Source organism: Camellia sinensis, chromosome 8 (assembly GCF_055761805.1).
Source record: "Camellia sinensis isolate YWXY chromosome 8, ASM5576180v1, whole genome shotgun sequence".
Taxonomy (NCBI): domain Eukaryota; kingdom Viridiplantae; phylum Streptophyta; class Magnoliopsida; order Ericales; family Theaceae; genus Camellia; species Camellia sinensis.
In genome coordinates this window covers 67,940,626-67,961,732 of record NC_138968.1, presented here as the reverse complement: position 1 = coordinate 67,961,732, position 21,107 = coordinate 67,940,626, and positions in this window count along the sequence as shown.

Here is a 21,107-nt window from a genome sequence, read left to right as displayed (position 1 = left end):
AATAAACCTCAAATAACCACTGAAATGCATCCATTGCATGTAAAAATGATGAGCTCATTTGGAGGGCCATGTAAGGGGTTACTCAACACATACAAGGACACCTAACATGGTGAAACCAACTCTGGAAATCAATTATGACAAGCCTAAAACTCACCAAATTGGCCCTGAAATAGGTCAATGAAGCATACAATGAAAGGCCCCTTCAAAAGGCCCTGAATGGAATTGTTCTACACATGCATTATGGACACAAAATATGGTCAAAGAGGCTTTGGACAGAGCTAAGGCAGACCTTGAAACTCACCAAATTGGGCCCAAAAAGTGACTTCACAACTTGCAAGTGAGGGGCCCTTTGGAAGGCCAAAAGGGCCAACAAACAAGACAAGGAGAGAGGGGGTCACCACTCTCTGATTTTAGCTCTCAAAAACACATCTAAGCCACTGAAAATCCACTAGATTTAAGTGGCTAAAAGGCCAAACCAAGGCCAATGCAAATGCTCACATGCATAGCTCAAAACATGAGGAAATGGAGCATACAAGGGGGAAGATGACCCCAAACAGAAAAAGGGTCTTAAACAAACATGTTTATAAGATCAAAACAAGACTTTTTTCAGTTTATGTTGAATCTCGAAAATGCTCACAAGTAGGACTAAGATATGATGCAAAATAAGCCTACAAAGAGGGATAGAGCATACAAGGATGTAGGAGACCTCAAACAGAAAAGTGTCCTTATAAAATCTTCAAGAGGAGCTCAAAATATGACACTTTATAGTTTATGATAAAGTCCAAAAATGCTTCCAAATAGGGATAATCAATGGGGCAAAAAAATGCAAGAAAAAAGGGAAATAGGTACTTACCCTTGAAGCACAGCAAAGCAGGAGCTTTTGGACCAAGTTGGTGAACCTTCAACCCCTTCAAATCAGTCCCAAAGTGCTGGAATGGATGGTGGAGGTGTGGTGCTAAGGGTTGGTGTGCAAATGGTGCAAGAAAACTAGGGTTTGGAGCTTGGAATAGTGAGTTATGGAGGGAGAGGTGTATAAGCCTTAGCAAATTTGTTGAACCCTTGCCAAAGGAGACCAGCCTCTCCTTTATAGAGGAGAGGCTCTAAAATATCTCCAAGAGGCCTTAAAGATCCTCCAAACACGTATATGGAGGATGGTCCAAATGCCTCACAGCTGGCATAGCTGTGATGTACCTAGAGAGAGCAAAAAACAAGAAGCAGGCCGGCCAGTTCAAGTGGCCGGCTGACCACTCCCCCTAGTCGGCCGACCAGGGGTCAAAAGGTTCAAGAAGAAATGCTGGCCGGCCACCCGAGAAAGGTGGCCTACCAGATGAGTGCAACACAGCTGTATGGTGGAAAACCAGAAAATGTGAGCCAAGAGAGAGAAAAACCAGCATTTTAGCAAGGTTCAAAAGGGTCAAGATGAATTACTGGTCGGCCTACCCATATTGGTGGCCTCCCAGATGAGCACATCACAATGATGGTATGAAAAGCCAGAAATTGTGGCTCAAAAGTGAGAAAAACCAGCTTTTTGTTAGAAAAATCGGCTTTAGGAGAGAGAAAAAGAGAAAACTAGTTTCTAAGTGGAAAAGGTGGCCTCCCACCATACTACCACCTCCCTAGCAATGAAATAGGGTCCCTACCAAAAATGGACCAAGACGGATGCAAAACGAAGGTTCGGGGGCCAAAACGCACAGTCCGGGCCCCCAAAAACAGGCTGTTAAGCATCAGAAGTGGCGTATAACCACAAAGGTGGTCTCCCGGGCCACAGTGTTCCTCTAGGGAGAGGAAACAAGGTGTGTGCCAAACACCGGAGCAAATGGAGGTATTTAAGCGGTCCAGAAGCGAGGCACACGGCCGATGGCTCTGAAAACCGAAAACTGGGCTCCAAACGGGAAAAATGGCCTACGATCACGAAACGTAACCTACGGCCACTGAGAGATGGTCTACAAGACCTCTACCTCCCTTCGGGAAGAGAAAACGGAGAAAACAGGACCGGGTTCGCAAATCGAGGCAAAGCACAAAAGAGCCCTGAAGTCCGGAGGCAAGGCTCGCTGCCGAGACTCTGAAACTTCAGAACGAGCACAATATGCAACATCACCGAGCACTCGGTTGGTGACATCTGAGTCTTAAGGTCAGTCAAAAATGGGGTGTCTACAGTAGCCCCTCTTTGACAAAACTCGAAAGTCGTAATTGACGAGAGTGAATGTCAAAGCCCAAAGACGACCCATTTTTGATAAGGCCGAAGACTTAGACAAACAGGCAAGATAACAAAGATGTGCCCGCAGGCATGCCCGCAGGCAGGGGGCAAGATGGAAAATGATATGCACAAAGCCGGACGTAACTCATTATCATGCAAAGCAGCAAGCTGTAATGAAGCGCACACGCGACAGTTTTAAGCAAGAATGCAAAGCAACAACTACATTTCATGCAATTTAAGAATGTGGAGAATTATTCAATTCTCGCCACGTCTGACACGGAAGAGATACAATACCTGCGCGATTCGTCTGGTTGCACCAGCTTCAAATGAACCGTACATACAATATCGTGCCTGTAAAAGAGAGAAACTTAACAAGCACAACATAGTTAGCAACACATGTTCAACGCTATATCGAACGTAGACAAACGTAGTGCCGATGGAAAAGTGCATCGCAATGCGAGGAAAAACAGGCGTGACAATGCTAGTTAAGCGTGAGGGTATGACAATACCCATGAAACGTGCACAACAATGCAAGTGGTATGCATGAGAATGCAAGTGACGTGCATACCAATGCAGGATAAGTGCAAACTCGAATGCATGTTTGACACGAAACAACGAGCGAAGAAATGCAAGTTTTGACGAGTGCGACTCAATCGCGACCTCCGGTTTACCTCCCGGAAGGGTCACAACGTGTTCAAAAAGGATACGTTTTGCTCTTGACGAGTGACGATGAAACGCGCATCAAAAGTTGGAGTTGAAGTTCCCGCGGGGGGATTTCGCGATGAAAAGTGCACTTTCTTTGTACTCTCTCGGGTTCCGGGGACTCCGATCACTACCAAAATTTTCAGATACCATGGAGACCATCTTAGGAACACCACCAACCAGGTTTGGAGTCCATTGGATGCCACCGACCAGGTTTGGTGAAGAGGGGTGGTCGGCCTACCAGAAAAGGTGGTCGGCCGACCACCTAGCCCAAATCCGGGGCAATTTGGCACTTTCACACTTGGATCTTTAAGTATACTCGGCCAAAGCTCTTTTTTCTCACATCTTCAGATCCGAAATCACCTTCTCCTCCTTCCTAAACCATTTTCTCCCTCAGATCTGCATTCTATACGCGTTTCCCAACGTCCCGCGCAAAGTTGTTTCGCGCAAACTTTCAGTCCTCTTCACTTTGAACCGATTAAATTTTGATTTCGGTGCTTCTTTCTCCATTTTCACCACTTGAGGTAAGTTTGTCTCAACATTTGGAAGATTTCCTCGGGTGTTGACTTTTGTTGACTTTTTCCTTTCCCGAGAGTTGACTTTTGTTGACTTTTTCTAATTTTGGCTCATTTTGCTTATTTTTGCTCCTTTTTTGAGATGGCGGGTCATTTCCCTTATGGCGGAGGTCCTCATGGTGCCGGAGGTGATCGAGATATCATGTCCTTACCCCCGAGGATTCGGCCCTTCGATCTCGATAGGTATCACCCTCGGGAGCATATCCTTTCCCGGGCCATTTTCTACCATTTTACTGATTTTGATGATCGAGCACCCGTGGATCTGCTATTGCGGGAGCCGGAGTCCCACCTCTCTCATCAGGCACGGAAGGTACGTACTTCACTTTTACGTTTTTCGTAATGTATTATGCATTTTCCGTGCATTTCATGCTTTCGCTATGTTTATTTGCTCATTCTAGCACACAGCTTGTTCTGAACACTTAGTCTATAACACAGTATTCCGTTTTCATCTTGAACACGCAGCCCACATATTGATTGTGAACACACAGCACACACTGGTTGAGAGTTGAACACATAGCCCAAACTTTGAATTTCTGAAGTCTGAACACGCAGCCCAAACACTTGATGTCGAACACACAGCTCGAACTTTGAGATGAACACACAGCCCACTGAGTTTTAAATCTGAACACATAGCTCAAATACTTGACGTCGAACACACAGCTTGAACTTTAAGATGAACACACAGCCCACTGATTTTGAAATCTGAACACACAACTCAAACACTTGACGTCGAACACACGGCTCAAACTTTGAGATGAACACACAGTCCACTGATTTTGAAATCTGAACACACAGCTCAAACACTTGACGTCGAACACACGGATCGAACTTTGAGATGAACACACAGCCCACTGATTTTGAAAACTGAACACACAGCTCAAACACTTGACGTCGAACACACGGCTCGAACTTTGAGATGAACACACAGCACACACTTGTTAAGAGTTGAACACGCAGCCCACACTTTGAATTTCTGAACACGCAGTCCATTGTTGATTGTGAACACGCAGCACACACTTGTATTTGTACACAACTCACAGCATTGTATCTGATTTGGTTTGCACACAGCTTATACATTTCATTTGCACACAGTTTATTCATTTCATTTTGAAATTGAATACATGTGTTCATTGTGAACGCAGGTGTCCTCCCGTGTTACGCGGGGATATGGTTCCATTGTCGTGAGGGGAGTGGTATGCAAAGCTCCCAGAGGCCATCCGTAATTGGGTTGATCAGGCAGGGTTCGAGCCCTTTTGTACTGGGATATCTCGCTACCCCGCTAGTAGGACGTTGATGGGCGCCCTTGTGGAGAGGTGGTGGGACACCACCAATTCCTTTAATTTCTCAGCTGCCGGGGACATGACTATGACCCCATTCGACTTCACTGTATTGACAGGCCTCGACGTGGGAGGCTGGGCGATCCCTTATGATAAGGACATGGACGAGTGGGAGGCTGCCTGGATTTATCTATTGGGAGCTCGCCCATCGGTCGATCGATCCTCGGGCCGAGTCCAGTACACCTGGTTTTCTTCATATTTCAGATAGAGGGAGCCCGAGACTCCCGAGGAGACAGCGCAGTACACCCGAGGGTTTTTTATGTTCCTCTTTGGGACCACTCTGTTCGCCGATAGGGGGAACACCGTTGGGCTATATCTGCTGAGTGCCCTGGTAGACCTCTCGCAGGTTAGTCAATATGACTGGGGTGGCGCCGGCTTGGCTACCCTCTATTGCTACATGAGCGCGACCTCCCACGGACGGGGGAACATAGTTGGTGGCTACTGGAGAGCCTGGGAGGTACCTTCTGCCCTCTTGATTTACATTTCTGCTTTTCATTATCTGTACATTGCACGCACGGCACACATTACATTCTGTACTCACATTCTACACTCAGCATTCTGTATTCGGATTCTGCACTCAGCATTCTGTATTCTGAAGGCTTTTGCCCTGTTTTCCATAGTTATGGGTCTTTGCGTACTTCCTGACGCTAGCCCCAGAGCTCGAGGTGGAGGCGCCCCTCATGACCCCCTATTCGCTCGTTTTCGAGGGCCAGTACTGGTCGCGACCTCGGGAGACTCTCCCCTACCTACGGTAGTTTTTCGACACGGTGCGGCCGACAGAGGTAATTCAGAACTCTCAGTTCTCGATGTTTTCATCTTTGATTTAGCTTGAACATTTATGATTTCTAATCGGCTTATGCATTGGTTATCCGCAAATCACATGGCAGCCCTGGTTGCCTTTGGGTGGAGACACCCGATTTCAGCTTGCTGGGGGTGGGCTGCTTCCCGGTACAGGATCCTGTTTGAGGGGCCGGTTGGTAGGGCCTGGTTCCTGGGGGAACGCTTCATGCGCCAGACGATGGGCTACCCTCATCAGGATATCCCTTCAGCACCTCCGGTCGATATGCGGACTACCGGGAGGCTCACTCCCCAGGAGGTTACTAGTGCCATGCTGGGTACTGACGCATTGCTATATTTGGAGGAGGGGGAGTACGCGACCTACCGTCACACATACTTGATGCCCCCGTTGACAGGTGTTCGTACTCCCACGATGAGGTCCGCTGATATACCATCTTCGAGTCGAGCCCGGGCTGCAGGTGCCCCTTCTACTAGCAGAGCCGGTACGTCGAGAGGTGGGGTTGGACTGGTCCCCCCGATTCCTCCAAATTATCATCATGCCGGATGGCCAAACATTTCGACCGAGTTGACAGGTTGGCAATACGGGAGCTCCTACCTGATTCTGATAGAGCCTCCTATGCCTGATCATCGATACGTCAGTGATCCTGACTCACCACCGGTATACTCCACTACTTTTCATTTATCACTCAGATACTTAGGCATTCATTCCGTCATTGATGATCTGAGCTTGTATTTGCAGCCACCCAGAGAGTACATGGATAAGATGCTAGGATTGGTGGTCTCGCTCGAGGGCATGGTCTTGCGGAGAGAGGCACAGCTGTCCATCCTCGGTTTCCAGGTACTCTTTAATTTTTTCGCATTTCTCATACTTCTGATGACATGTTGAACTTGAACATCTTACTGCATTGATTGACTGCATGTGTAGAGCACATCTGACACGCACCACATTCATGTACTGTATCTGCCTTCACCCACTTCGTGTAGTTTTCTTGCATCTGTACCTGATATACATACTTTGGCTGATGTATTGCACTCTTTCTTTTCAGATGCCTCCGCTACATACCGGACCACAGGCCGGGCCATCTAGGCCTTCCCGAGGAGCTGGGCCATCTAGGCCTTCTCGAGGAGCTGGGAGAGGGAAGTCGTCTCGCAGACGAGCCGGACGCAGAGCGCATATCATAGAGGAGGAGTCCAGTGAGGAGGAGGAGTCCGCGCATCCTCAGTCAGAGACATCCGCTGGCAGAGAGGATGACTCTAAGTCCGGTTCCGAGGGCGGAGGTGATGCCGAGGAGGGTTCCCAGGACAGCAGCTCCGATTCAAATAGTGGTGCTGATGGGGATGACGTAGGGGCTGTTTCGCAGAAGAGGACGAAGAGGGCCTATTTTTCTTGCGCTTGAGAGCACAGATGTTCCTGCTTTATTTGCCTTTTTTACTAGTAGTTGTAGCACATTGTACATTATTAGGCAGTTTTATTTTCTGTAAAACTTGTACCCTTGTTGTAAAATGTTGTAACAAAGGAAGCATGATGGAATGAAACAGCTTATTGAAAAAGTATTGCATTTTATGTTCTTAGCATTGCATCGTTTTGCACAAAATGAGATTGAATGGAATTGTGCATTTGAAAATTGCCAAGTCCGGTAGTGAACCGACGCAACAAACTGAACAACCTATCTTACTAATAAAGAACAGAATCTTAGCAAGTTTACAACTCGATAAGCAAGACACAACAATGCTGATTAAACAAAGAGTAACAACTCGATATACACAATTCGTCAACTCGACAAAACCTAATAACTCGATAAACTAAACAACTCGATAAACAAAACAACAACTCAATAAGAAAAATAACAACAACTCGATAAACAAATGCATTTCGGACGATCTGGGTGACGGAACGCATCCGAAACAGAGGAAAACTCGCACCTTCAACACCCCTAATGCATGGAAATGCTAGGAACTTTCTTCTAGAAGCTATAACAAGACCAAAGCCACCTTCCCCTCTATGGCTGACCACCTAAGGGAGCTGGCCGACCAGCTTTTTGCATTTGAGAGGAGAGGGGTGGTCGGCCTACCAAAAAAGGTGGCCGGCCGACCACCTAGCTTGGCCACCACCAGATTCCTGACACGTGTCGCCCGAACAGTGCCCTATCCTCTATAAAGGTCCTAGCTTCGTGGTTCATTCATTTCATCTCAGTTTTACATCAAAATGGAGGCGTTTCTCATCCAAAATCTCACAGCTTGGATTGCATCTCTAGATGGCTCGAAAAAGTTGAACTTTCGGGGCTTTGGCTTGAATGCACTATTCACGCTGGATCGTACTCCGCTGCACCTTCCTTTCCTCCATGCCGCGGCAAGGTTTTGGAATCCGATAACACACGTCTTTAGCTTCAGCGGGCAAGAGATGTGTCCTACTTTCGAGGATTTCCAAGTTTTGATGGAGTCCGAGCGCAACGAGGAAATCTTGCCTCAACTCCGATTCGGCCACGTCCAAGCCTTAGGAAAAATGTGCGGCCTCACTTTGCATGATGCTCGATCATTGATTCGTGATGGGGAGCTGGACATCCTAAGCTTGGTTTGCCGGTTTTCTAATGCTGGTGACCGCGGCGACCATCATTGGCAAGGCTATCGGAAACACGTGCTTTGCCTATGCTTGCTATCTCATTTCTTGCTTGCCTCAGGTTCTGGAGGATCCAGTGTCCGGTTGATCGAGGTTTCCCCAGGTTTGAAGGAAAGCAAGAGCTGCATTGCTATGACATTGGCTGAGACATTGATGGGCTTAGACGCTTTTCATCGCCGGGAGACGGCTAGGCTTGCGTGGAGCCCACTACTATTGCAGGTAATGTTTCCCACCCAATCTCACATATGTATTGCTCACATCACTCGGCCCTCAGGCTCGGTTTTTCTGGCAAAGCCTTTTTCTTACTTTTCTCTCATCGTACATCTCTCTATTCTTTATTCTCTCATTTTTCAATCCCTCCCCAGGTGTGGGGATGGATAAGTTATAGATTGTGGAGTCTTGCCCCGCATACTCAGGTCGCGGCTACTTTTTCCGACAACGCCTGGTCGATGCCCTTGATGATGGGTGGTGGTACAACTGGATGTGCAATTTGTCTGCAAACCGCATCGCTTGGTGCTGTCCTTAGCTCAATCTGCCGACCATGAGTTACAACATGACTCGTCAACCTGGGATTCAATTGATTGGCATGACACACTGTGTCTTCTATTTTCCGCTCCGATTCTAGCGCCAATTTGGCCATGATCAGACTTGTCCGCCAGAGGGGATAGAGTACCTGGGCTGCATTCCCGGTCCGAGGCGCACAACTTGCCCGATATGCCACAGCATGGAGGACGAGAGAACTCCTGGCCCCGCTCCCACTTTCAATTGCACTTTGTCTGACGAGTGCTTGGATTGGCTCAATGAAGAGGCATAGGAAGGGCCCTCTCTGGCATCAGAGGCTTCGACTAGCTCTGGGAGGGGGCGCAGGAACACCTGACTTAGCTATGACCCGGATTTATTGCTTTATTCGTACTTTCAAGTTTTCTTTGTGATTGTAATAAAAAAGCAACTTCAATTTGTGTATAAGAGCCAAAGAAATTGAAGGTTGTGGGTACTGAAATTTTTTTGCTTTGGTCCAAAAATGGTCTAAGTTGTAAAAAGATTAATTTTGAATAAAGTCAACTTTTATTAAAACTTTTCAAAACCATTTTCGGGGTAGATCAGAACTGGACACGCCTGAGATCTGTCACTGAGATGCACAACCCCAGATTCCAGCAACTGGAAAGTTGCCCCCAGTCTGAATAGTACCGCAGCACCGTGCAACAATAGAAAGTTGCCCCTAGTCTGAAAAGCACTGCACCGGAGATCATAACCGAACTCTTGAATGCTGAATAGACAAAGATGGACGAGATGATCAAATGGACAAAGTTGATCGGGGAAAAGTTTATGGCTGAACTTCAGGATGAAGTTGCCTACGTATCCCAAAGATAGGAATCAAGCCTTATGTAGTTCAGGCTCGGGTTCACTCGAGTATTTTCACTATCCTTTTACGCTCTAACTTTTGCCAAGGCCGCCCTTTGCGGGTTTTCAACCTTGCGAGCTCAGTTTTTATAATTTCAAATTTTTTTGTGCTTTGACTTTTGCCTAGATTGCCCTTTCGGGTTTTTGGCCTAGCGAGCCTCTCAGGGGTAATCTTTCTTCAACTTGTCCATATTGATCGGTTGTGAAAACTCTAGGCCATCTAGGTCCATCAGAACCACAGCTCCACCTAACTAGATAGACTTAATGATGTAGGGACCAATCCAATTAGGTCTGAACTTGCCCCTAGGGTCGTGGATGGGAGCTCGGTTGTCCTTGAGCACCAAATCTCCTTCTTTTAGATTCCTAGACATAACCTTCTTATTGAAAGCCTGGGCAATTCTGCGCTGATAACCCTGAACATGGTACAGTGCTTTCAGTCTTCTTTCATCGAAGAGCATGAGTTCCTCAAATCTGCTCTGCTACCAATCTGCTTCGGCTATTTGACACTCAGCCAGCACTCTCAGTGATGGAACCTGAATTTCAATAGGTAGAACGGCCTCCATCCCATAAACCAATGAATACGGAGTCGCTCCAGTAGAAGTTCTAATTGAAGTCCGGTAGCCCGACAGAGCACACGACAGCTTATCTGGCCAATCCCGGTAGGTTTCCACCATCTTCTGCAGTATGTGTTTGATATTCTTGTTGGCGGCCTCAGCCGCTCCATTGGTTTGCGGCCGGTATGTAGACGACTTATGAAAATCCACGTTGTATTTCCCCAACAGGTCAATCACTTCCTTCTTGAAGTGGGAACCATTATCTGAAATGACCTCGTTTGGGACCCCATAACGACAGATGATGTTGTTTCTGATAAACTTTGCAATGTGTGAAGCCTTCAACACCGCATAGGATTGGGCCTCAACCCACTTCGTGAAATAATCTATCGCAACCAGGATGAACTCATGCCCATTCAACCCCTTTAGAGTGACAGCCACGATCACATCGATTCCCCAAACTGAAAATGGCCATGGCGAAGTCATATTGTACAACTTCGACGGCGGAATGTTCATGCGGTTTGCATGGATTTGACACTTGTGGCATCGCCGAACAAAGCCGATGCAATCCTCCTCCATGGTGGACCAATAATAACCTTGTCTGAGGATTTTCCGTGCCAGCATTACCCCGTTCATATGCGTACCGCATTCCCCTCCATGGATGACCTCGATCAGGCGGTTCGATTCTTCAGCTTCAACACACAGTTTATGCATTCCCAGATGGCCACTCTTATACAATTTACCTCCGCAGATGATGAACTGAACGACCATTCTTCTGATTGCCCTTTTATCCTTGGCATTTACCCCTGGTAGATATGCTTCATTCTCCAAGAAATTTCAAATATCGTAATACCAGGGGTTCTCATCCTGAACCTCATCTATAGCAGCAATTAACTCGTAAGCCGGCACAAATTTATGGTCGATAATGACTGGACGCATTCAAACTCCAAACGGGATATCTATCATGGAAGATAGAGTTGCTAGTGAGTCTGCGAACCTGTTGTTTTCTCTTAGTAGATGAGTGAAGTTTAGCTTCTCAAACCGAGGAATCAGCAAGTCCAAGGTTTGGTGGTACATTATCATCTTTTCCTCTTTGACCTTCCAGTCTCCTTTTGCTTGAGACACAACAAGATTCGAGTCCCTGATGACGTCCAACCGTTTTGTCCCTAGTTCCAAGGCTGCTTCTAGACCGGCAATGCATGCCTCATATTCTGCTTCGTTGTTCGAGACTTTGAATCGGAGTTTGAATGCTAGAGGGATACGGGAATTGTCGGGTGCTATTAGTAACACCCTATCCCATATCCATACTGGTTGGATGCTCCATCAAAATACATCATCCAAAACTCGTCGTCGATATGCAAAATGGCCTCATCTGGAAATAAGTACTCAACTGCTTCATCTCCTTTCACTGGATGATCGGCTAAGAATTCTGCTACTGCTCTTTCCTTGACTGACTTGCGCGTCACATATTTCAGATCGAATTCGGAAAGCAACAGCAACCAACGAGCTAGCTTACTCGTAAGTGTTGGTTTCTCGAAGAGATATTTGATGGGATCTAGATGTGAAACCAACATTACAGAGTGAGCTAACAGGTAGTGCCGCAGCTTTCTGGTTGCCCATACCAAAGCTAAGCAAGCCTTCTCCAACGGTGTGTAGCGAGTCTCATACTCTAGCATCTTCTTACTCAGATAGTAGATGGCTCTCTCCACTTTGTCCTCTGATTCTTGCGCAAGCATGCAGCCCATGGTGGTCTCGGTCACTGAAAGGTACAATATCAATGGTCTCCCCGACTCTGGCGGCGACAATACGAGTGGGTTCTGCAAGTATTCTTTGATTTGTTCAAAAGCAGCTTGGCATCGGCCGTCCCATTGAAATTTATTTCCTTTCTTCAGGAGACCAAAAAAGTGGTTCACAAGTCAAGGTTTATTTTGAGATAAACCGTCTTATGAATTGCACTTTACCCAGAAAGCCTCGCACCTCCTTTTCAGTCCTTGGTGGTGGCATTTCTAAGATGGCCTTGATTTTTGAAGGGTCGACCTCGATGCCCCTTTGTGTAATCAGAAACCCCAGCATTTTTCCCGCCGTAACACCGAACGTACACTTCTGAGGATTCAGTCGCAACCAAAATTCTCTGATCCTTTGGAAGAACTTTTGCAAGGCGGTGTAGTGGCCCTCTCTTTCTTTGGACTTGACAATCATGTCATCCACATACACCTCAACCTCTTTGTGGATCATGTCATGCAATATTGTGGTCGCGGCCCGTTGATATGTAGCTCCAGTGTTCTTCAGCCCAAATGGCATTACCCTGTGGCAATAAGTCCCCCACGGGGTGGTGAATGCAGTCTTCTCTCGGTCTTCAGGTGCCATCACTATCTGGTTGTAGCCCGAAAAGCCATCCATGAACGAAAGCAAAGCATGCCCCGCTGTGAAGTCCACTAACTCATCGATATGGGGCAAGGGGAAGTCGTCCTTCGGACTAGCTGTATTCAAGTCCCTGAAATCCATGCATACCCAGATCCTACCATCCTTCTTCGGCACCGGAACGATGTTGGCCAACCAAGTTGGGTATTCGGATACCAGCAAGAAACCTGCGTCAATTTTCTTGGTGACCTCTTCCTTAATCTTGAGAGCCCAGTCCGGGCGAATCCTTCTGAGTTTTTGTTTAACGGGTCGGGCCTCGGGGTCAAGAGGGATCTGATGCTGTACAATCTCAGGATCGATTCCAGGCATGTCTTCGTAGGACCACGCAAAAACATCTTTGAAATCTGTTAATAAAGTGACTGAGCGCTCGCATTCCTCCGAAGACAACGTGGACCCGATCTGGACCAGCCGCGAGTCCTCCTCAGTACCAATATTCACAGTAGTGATTTCATCCATTAAGGATTTAACAAATCTTTCCTACTCTTGTTCAATTAAGCGTTGCAAAACTGGAGGAATTTCTTCCTCGTCGTTTTCATCAAAAATTTGAAAGTCTGAGTTAATGCAATAAATCAAGGGCACAGAAAAGTACTCAGAAACCACAGCCACATCATTCTCATTAAGCACATCCAAATCGTCCGATTCTTCAGTTACAACAGACTCAAAAGAGAAAGAAAAAGAAGACTTAGACAGGACTGTGGTATCCGGGTTATCACCCCCTGGAATACTGAACTCAGACTCAGTCGAGCTGGAACCTGATTCCGACTCAACAGATTCGGTGGAATCAGTTTTCGGCTCATTACTTGACTCGGTGCTGCTTGACAAAAATCCCTCTTCATACTGCCAAATGAGAGAGGGTGCGACAGATGCATCCAAAATGTTTGCTGGTAGGCCCGTAGCCATTCCATTCGTGATCACGCATACCGAGAAGTTATCTCCCAAGCACTTCTGTTCGATCGGAGGATCTAAAAGTAGACACGCCAGCGCTACCCCCATTTCACTTTCGGCGTCCTCAGACTCCACTTTCTTGCTCTGCTCAGCCTCGGCTAATGGGTTTGTCTGCTCTTCGGCAATGTCATCCCCGGATAACTGCAAATCAAAGAAGATCTCAAAACTTGGTACGCGCTTCCTCTCCGCGTTCAGCCATGGTTCCAGAAAGCCACAAAATGGAAAGTCCTCCCCCTCCCGGACGAAGTGTCCGTTTAGGATACCCTGAATGGGCCGGTGCATTAAGTCAAAAGGCTTCCCTGCCTTCTTCGCTCTGGCTCTCCCAGCCATCTCCTTACCCTTCCTTATCCAATCCTCTTTGGTGGGCAGATAACCCAAGCCAAAGGTATGCAGGTTGCGTGGCACCTCGGCCAATGCTGCGACGCCCTTCCGGCTGCTCTTTCCCAATCCCATCCCAGGGATGTGTTGAAGCTTGTTCATGAGGTATACTGATTAAGCACTGACATACACCCCCTCATTAACAGCTAAGATGTTCTGCACCACTCGGGCCTCAGCCAGAGTGAAACCGGATAAGAACACATCCTCCATACCATGCTCAATTTCCAGGACTGGTGTAGACACCTCTGGCGGTGGATGGATCGATGAATTCCCAAAAACGATGGCTACTCCCTTCCTATGGGGGTATTTCACAATCTGATGTAAGGTGGACGAAACTACCTTTACTTGGTGCAACCACGGCCGCCCTAAAAGTAGATTAAAGGTTGCAGGAATTTCTAAGACGTGAAAGATCCTCCATACACGTGTATGGAGGATGGTCCAAATGCCTCACAGCTGGCACAGTTGTGATGCACCCAGAGAGAGCAAAAAGCAAGAAGCAGGCCAGCCAGTTCAAGTGGACGGCCGGCCACTCCCCCTGGTCGGCCGACCAGGGGTCAAAAGGTTCAAGAAGAAATGCTGGCCGGCCACCCGAGAAAGGTGGCCTCCCAGATGAGTGCAACACAACTGTATGGTGGAAAACTAGAAAATGTGAGCTAGGAGAGAGAAAAACCAGCTTTTTAGCGAGGTTCAAAAGGGTGAAGATGAATTACTGGTCAGCCTACTCATATTGGTGGCCTCCCAGATGAGCACATCACAATGATGGTATGAAAAGCCAGAAATTGTGGCTCAAAAGTGAGAAAAACCAGCTTTCTGTCAGAAAAATCGACTTTAGAAGAGAGAAAAAGAGAAAACTGGTTTTTCAGGGAAAAAGGTGGCCTCCCACCATACTACCACCTCCCTAGCAATGAAAATAGGGTCCCTACCAAAAATGGACCAAGACGGATGCAAAACGAAGGTTCGGGGGCCAAAACACGCAGTCTGGGGCCCCGAAAACAGGCTGTTAGGCACCGAAAGTGATGCATGACCACGACGGTGGTCTCCCGGGCCACAGTGTTCCTCTAGGGAGAGGAAACAAGTGGTGTGCCAAAAACCGAAGCAAACAGAGGTAGTTAAGCGGTCTCGAACTGAGGCACACGGCCGATGGCTCCGAAAATCAGAAACTAGGCTCCAAATGGGAAAAATGGCCTACGACCACGAAACGTAACCTACGGCCACTGAGAGACGGTCTACCAGACCTCTACCTCCCTTTGGGAAGAGAAAACAGAGAAAACAGGACCTGGTTCGCAAACCGAGGCAAAGCACAAAAGAGCCCTGAAGTCCGGAGGCAAGGCTCGCAGCCGAGACTCCGAAACTTCAGAACAAGCACAATATGCAACATCACGGAGCGCTCAATTGGTGACGTCTGAGTCTTAAGACCGGTCAAAAATGGGGTGTCTACACATATCTAAATAGTAAAATATTTGTGAAAAAATATTTTTAAAAATTAATAAATATACAAAAATATGAAAATGTACTAAATTTGCATATATTTTTTCTATTTTTTGGTGTTTAGTGTATTTTTTAAAGATTTTTTTCATAAATATTATTCTTTTTAAGTGTGTTTTTGTTAGGTGTGTCTAAAAATTATAAAAAAAAAAAATGCTTAAAATGTTAAAAAATTCATTCAAAATATTAAAATACGAAAAATAAAAAAATAGAATTTTCTGAAATTATTTTCTGAAAGCTAGAATCAAACAAGCTGATTATTATTTTTTTTATTTGGTAGAAGTCGGGGTAATATTTTAATGAAAAATATTTTCCGTTAAAATAAAGTTAATTTTTTGTGGTCAATGAAAAATATTTTTTTGCGGTCCATTTTTTTTGGTCACTAAAAAGTTGGGACTATTTTTTTTTTTTTTTTTTGTGGTAGAGGAGAGGGAACGACAGTAGTAATGGAGGTGTGAGACCCCTAACTTTTGTAAACCCTATTAAGTCCCTTACTTTTAAATTATTTCTTTGAAATCGCACAATTTTTTAATTACTTGCAATTTTAACCCTAGAATCAAAATACATGCACCAACTGAAAACTCGCAAATCCTGATCGATTTTGATAACTTAGAAATCATTCTAATACCTTAATACTAATTAATTGACTCCATAAACGTAGAATTACCACTTGAAAACCCTAGGTTTTTCCGGTTTTATGACGCTCGTCGGCTGATAGCCTTTTTATTCAAAACAAGAAATTCAAACCGAATTTGATTCTCTAATCCTAACTTAGTTAAATTCTACTCTAAAATAAATTTTCCAAAATTAAGGCCTTAGCCCTCATATTTTACTTAAATCACAAATTGACCCCAAGTTAGCACCATTGTATATATATATATATGTAGCTCTTATTCATCAAATCTTTTTGTACACAATATCTATGGAATTTGTACACTAAATAAATAGGAAAATCTCCCCAAATCTTCAGCACATGGCTAGCCATCATACCTCCTAGGTTATAATCATTGTACTTTAGTACAAACAAATCTCTTGAAATCTTGGAGCAATAATGACCTTGGTACCTATAAAGATTTGCTATATATATGAGTGTACTTCTAACTAGAAGGTATTTAAATTAGCCCTAAACCTAACTAGATCATAATTAAATACATAAATAAGGGTCCAATACACGAGTTTAATTCCAAGCCCTTACTTCTTTTATTAATTTCAAAATTTGCCCGAAACTAGTACATGTACCTTTTATACTGTAGTACCAACAAATCAATTTGTGGATCTATATATACATTGGGAATATATCCATAGTACTCATATATTGAATAAAATATACCTCATTTCCTTTCCCCATGGCCGGCCAACCTAGGAGAGTGTGAGGGGTCAATTTTCAAAGCTTGTAATCATGGCAATCTAGAAGCAAAAGTACCAAGTACCCCTAAATCTAGGGATTGTGTCCCCAACCTAGTTCCATTCCAACTAGAGACTAACTAAATCTTGTATAATCACATAATTAAGTCCCCTAATCACTCCCTATTCCATTAGACTGTAAGTAAATCCAAACTTTTCAATCCAATTCCAACTAATTGGCCTTTGTGTCTTTTCACACCAAATTTGCCTATATATACAACCACCCACTTAGCATAGCATACACAAACAACACACACACACACCTACATTCGGCCTAGAGGAGAGCAAGAGAAAAGTCTTGAGAGGGAGAGGAAGGCTAAGGAGAGCAATCTTGTTCAACTTGGCCTAGCCTAGCAAGTAAGCCACAACACAACTCTCTCTTTCATTTTCCTTTTTCGAATACATGCTCTTAAGGGTTCTAAACATTGTTTTCAGATGTGTTTTAATAATTTACTTGTGTTAAAAAAATGAAAAGAGTCGAGCCATAATTCTACTCTTCTTGTAGTTTCTCTTAATCGGTACAAAACTATCTTTTTCATATCTCTCTCAAACTTTCCAAAGGCACACCTTCAAGAAAAATTTCTGAGTCTAATATCTATTATTTAGCATTTTTTCATCACACAAAATAAATGAAGAACAATTTCCTTTAGTGGATCTCTCTTCTCACAAATCCTCTTGTTTTTGAGTATTGTGCATTAAAAATCTATTTTTACAGCCAACTTTCAAAAATTATAGAAAAATGTATTAAAATATTCTGGACCTCATTTTTATGCCAAAATCTTCCTTAAGAAGTTGGTTTTCAAATAAAATTGGTTTCATTGAAAACAAGTGAGCGATTTGTGAGAAAATCCAATTTTTGTAACAGTCAACGAACCTGGACAGTGCTGGAGTGTTTCTTAAATTAATAAAAATTTAGAAAAGCTATTGTCACACCCCAAATCCGGGCATGACCGGCCGTGGCCCACAGGGACTTAGCCCAAGGCACACCTAAGCCTAAACATGAATCCAAAACCATAAAGAATAAATGTGATGATGGCCCAGAAATAAATAAATCAACACTCATTCCAGTGACATACCACAAGTGAAAAACAAGTCAACTTCCTAAAAATATATATATACTAAATGGGACACAAACCGCCCACAAAATAAAATAATTCTAAATAAAACCCAACCACAATGTATGCACAAAACTCGACAAAGCAACCTAAAAAAAATTAAATAAATGCCCTAGAGGTCCATGCAATTGAGTCCCCGCTATGCCATGAGTCCACTCTAAGTCCTTCTAACACCTGGAAATGGTAAACAACTAAGTCAGCTGATAGCTCAGTGAGTAGCAACATGTATAGTAAATACAGTTTTGAAAACAGGGTTCAATTCGAAAATAAGATATATATATATATATATATCACAGAAACTAGATTGGCATACAGTTTGGTAAATACAATCTATTTCAAAAAGAAGGTTCCACAATTCAACACTTAAAATACTCATGTCTCGCAAGAACATGATAAACGACATTTTCCACTTAAAACTGATTATAACATGAACACCAATAATTTTTTGGGTACCAATAAAAACAAATAATATGCCACATAGTTCTCAAGGCTATAAGTCCCGTTGGATCCAATACCGAACTAAGAGTCATCCTCAGGGTGGCACCTGGGCCTCTTCTCAAAGACGATCCGATTGAAGGTCACCTAATTGTTTTTAAAGGTCTTTTCCTTATAATCGTTGAGCACTAGAGTTGTAACGCCCTCAAAATAATAACAATAAACCCACCAGATAAGACATGCATTTACATTTAAACTAACCACATTCCTTTCATTCATTAGAATTCCAAGACATAAGTATTACATGTTAACCTCATAACAAAATGCCCTACGGGCTTACAGCTTTCCAAGTTAACACTTGGTTACAACAAAGAGTTCTAACTCGTTTACACATTAAGCCCTTGGCTTGAAATTACATGTAATACATCAAAAGTAAAACGACAAAACTATGCCCGCCACTAGCCTCCCAGCTATGTCCTTGGAGGTGGCATGCTTCCTGTACCTGAAAATGATATTCCCATATAGGGTGAGCCACAGCCCAGTAGAAATACACTAAACCAACCATGGACAATGACTAAAACATTAGCAATTGATAGTTGGTCAACACTGATACAATCACATAAATTACATATTTATGTCAACGACTTACAAGTCCCAATTACTTTTCATTTTCCCTTTTTCAACAGATAAGCATGCTAGCTCTATCATCATTTCCACAGATATGTATAAAAACTATATCTCACATTCAGATAAGCATAAAAGCTATATCCACATTCTCAACAGATATGTATATCAACAATATCCACAGATAAGCATACAAGCTGTATCCACACTCTACAACAGATATGTATATCAACAATATCCACAGATAAGCATACAAGCTGTATCCACACTTCACTTCACAAAGATAAGCATATGAGCTCTATCTTCACTTCTCTAGACAAGCATATGAGCTCTGTCTACGGAGTACATCCCCTATCTCCTCCAAATACCTATCCGGTTTAGAGGTCCATCCCCTATCTTCCCCTAAACCGCGGAGTACATCCCCTATCTCCTCCTCTACACATAACGTATATAAACACATTGGTTCTATATACAATCACACAATACAAACAATTAATGTATTCTAGCAACTGTCAAGTTCCATAACACATTCCATTGATTAGTTTCAGTTTGCCTAATCAACATACATTGTCTACAACAATCACGACTATCCTCCACCGATAGCCCAAACCAGTTATTTCTAAAACAGAAAATAAATGCACAAATGGATATTCAATCAACATTTCATTTCCTCATTTCTCATCAATTAATTATCCCAATTAATTAAACAATGTAATTAGGCCATTTTCCATAATTACCATTTCAACCCTTAGGTCCCATTTTCATCAATGATTCAACAATCATTCCATTTTTCTATGCCAAACATGCATCTAGGTTTATTATGAATAAAACCCCAACTTTTGTAAAATTACACAAAAGCCCCAAACTTTCACAAATTTACCAAACCAAGCCCAACATCTCAAAATACCAAAATTTAAAGACAAAACCCATAGAGAGGAGTAGGTTATCCCTACCTCAAATTCGGAGTCCCAAAGGAGAAGACGACAAAACCCAACGTGCTCCAAAACCCGAGATTTTCAGATTAAAATGAAGCCCTCGACGATCAACAACTTTTTTGTAAAGGCCAAAGGTGAGTAAATCACTCCTACTAGATCAAAACCTAGAGAGAAGGTAGTATCTAGAGAGAAAGACTCAACAATGGTGTTTTTGGAAAAGTAAGAGAGAGAAGAGAAAGTGAAAAAGTGATTTGAAAAGTCACAATTTCGGAACTTAAACCCAGTCTCCCGCTCGAGCGTAAAACACCCCGCTCGAGCGGCCACTCACAGACTTACGCTCGAGCGGCCAACCTCCCGCTCGAGCGCAGAATGCACTCGCCCAGCACTTTTGCAGAACCAGGCCTCCGCTCGAGCTCCCAACCCTACGCTCGAGCTCACAACACTGCACAACAAGATACTGGGTGGACGTAATCTACGCTCGAGCGCCAACACCTCCGCTCGAGCGTACAGGCCAAAATCTGGGCAACTAGTTTTGGTTTCTAAACTCAACCAACTTGAAACAAATCCGCCCAACACATCTTGTAACTCAAATACAAAGTAAGAAAGGATGTAAACAAGATAATAAACAACTACCAACATCCACGGACACATGTCCGGATCACTATACAACAAGGGTAAACCCGGGATCGCTATAACCTCCCCCCCTTAAAGAATTTCGTCCCCGAAATTAAACACAAGTTTTTCAAAAACAAGTTTTCCTCCATTTTGAACAATGTTACATTTTAACATTCAACAATTCGACCCATTACCGGTCATCCCATCCCTTTAACAAGAGACATATCACAATATGTAAACAACATATGTATTTTCAACATGCATCAACATTATGCACTATCCTTCCAATTTCAACAATATATTTAACACATATAATGTCACTTTCAACTTCCATATGAGGCAAGTTCCAAAACATACTTCCAATAACCAAAACATTTTCAATGTTTCACAACTTAAGACATATATAAAAGCTCTTAAGTTCAACAAAAATGTAAAATTTAAATATAAGATTACATATCAACAAACAAGTCCGGATATTTCTCTCGGACTTCCAACTCACGTTCCCAAGTGGCTTCCTCCACTCCGTGATGTTTCCACAAGACTTTCACCAAAGGAATGGTCTTGCCACGCAG